This window comes from Arachis hypogaea, chromosome 14 (assembly GCF_003086295.3).
Source record: "Arachis hypogaea cultivar Tifrunner chromosome 14, arahy.Tifrunner.gnm2.J5K5, whole genome shotgun sequence".
Lineage (NCBI taxonomy): Eukaryota > Viridiplantae > Streptophyta > Magnoliopsida > Fabales > Fabaceae > Arachis > Arachis hypogaea.
Window position 1 is genome coordinate 30,914,688 of NC_092049.1, and position 2,316 is coordinate 30,917,003.

Genomic DNA, 2,316 nt, shown 5'->3' on the forward strand with positions numbered 1-2,316 from the left:
AATTCTTATACAGTAACAACAGATAAAAATGCAAGAAGGTAGCTCATGAAGGCAGGGAACATAGAATTTAGGCATTGAACCCTCACTGATGATGTATGTACACTCTAGTCTCTCTAGTGTATAGGGTAATCACTCTATCCTTCTCTAATCATGCTTTCTAATTTTTGTTCTTCACCTAACCAATCAACAACATTTAATGTACCAATGCAAACATCATGAGGTCTTTTCAAGGTTGTAATAGGGCCAAGGTAAGGGTAAGGGTACATATATGGCTAATTAAGCTTATAAATTGAATCTTTAATTAACCCAAGCTTTCACCTAACACACATATATATTCTATATAACTTAAATTTCACACCTAGCTACCCAAAATTTTCCTTTTACATTCCATACTCATGTATCAACTTTTATTTCAATTTTATCATATATGCATTGATCCTTGAATTTTAACTTAGCATTGGGGTAATTTCGTCCCCTTTTTTATTTATTGAATATTTTTGGATTTTTTTTGAACATGAAAATAAACATAGCTTATCAATGCACATAGAATTTTCAATTTTTTTATGGTTTCATATGAGTAGGTACCCAAATTCCCATTATATTACCATGACACATTCCCTTATTATCTTTTGTTCCCACAATCTTCCCATACTCAATTAACACACAATTCTATCTTAAGCTAACCAAAGATTCAATTGGGATATATAATTGTTTTTCTGCTTAAGGCTAGTGATGTGGTAAAATACAGAACAAATGGAATTTAAAGGCTCAAAGTGGCTAACAAAGGTAATTGAAAGGGTAGGCTTAATTTGGATAAGTGAGCAAGATAATTAATGGCCTCAATCATATGCACGCATATAAATATATTAAACATTGGACATATAGGATGAAACAAAATATAGATTACAATCATAGAGAAGTAAACACACAAGAATAAAATATTTATGGTTAAATAAGGTAACCATGTAACTAAGCTCAAATCTCACAGGTTGTGTGTTCTTTAGCTCAAAAACCATGTTCCAAATACAACTTCAAGCAAATTTAACATAAAAATTTTGATTAAAATTAGTGAAATTTTGTTCTAAAAAAATAGGATCTTAGAAGAAACTTATTATCTTTTCAATCAAGTAGAACATGCATGCAACTAACCTATTACTATGCAATCTATCACATTCTAAAACAAAAAAAATTGAAAAACTAACTAAATATCCTATTTTATTGATGTTAAGGAAGAGAAATTACCTCTGGAAGTCAGGTACTGACTGACCTCCCCACACTTAAGGCTTTGCACCGTCCTCGATGCCATCTGTCAGGAACAAAGGTGGGTTGGTAGCAGTATCTCCACAGTCGGGACCGTCATGGCTCCCTGTGCTGGTAAATGAAGTGGAGTCCGGGGTGTCTGAGTCTCTGTATTTTCCCATAAGTAGCTCCTTGAGGTATGTGAATTGGCGTTTGTTACGGCGCTCTCTTAGCTTTGCTTTGCATCCCTGCCGATCCAACCTTTCAAGTATCTGATGGAGTAGTTGGTTTGTTGTAGGTGCTTGTGGAGTTAAAGGAGGAATGTCTTCAGCCGGTTCAGTAGGCTGGCTTGTAGTGGCTGCTAGGGATCTGATATATTTCTCGTTAGGGACGTACTGATCATCCTATGGGAGCGTGGCTTTGGTGTCTCCAGCTCTGTAGGAGACTCTGGCTGTTGAGACAAGATCAAAGACCAAGGCGGGAAAAGGTAAGTTGCCCCCAATTTGTACGTGTCCCATGGCATTCCGGATGTGTCTTGGTAGGTTTAGAGGCTGGTATATAAGGATGCACCATAGTAGAACGGCCATGTCTGCAGTGAGGGAGGACTCATGAGTGCTCGGAAATACGTAATGGGACATAATCTGTGCCCATACACGAGCCTCTAAGGTAAGTGCGGAAGCCGATATTCCCTTAGGGCGGGAACGATGGTATCCATAAATCCATCTACTGCTAGGTAGTGCGATAACTCTGAGAACAGCGTCCCAGTCGAATTGGTACGTCTGGCGCTTGAGTGCGGCCTCTTGAAAGGCGTCCAGTCCTTCTGGAGTAGGGGGAAGATCTAAAGCTCGTTGAATGGCCTCTTCTGTAATAGGGACTTGCTTCTAACGGACATAGACAGACTGTAGGGTTGGCAGGTGGAAATTAGAGTAGAACTCAACTACCCAGGAAAGATTAACCTGCCGTGGCTGTCTCTGTAGGAATCCCCATTGTCGTCGCTCAATTTGCGGCTCAACAAATTCAGCAATACGGGTCGGGAGGATAAGAAGGTATTCGTTGTTGTAACTCCTTTATGCCAGG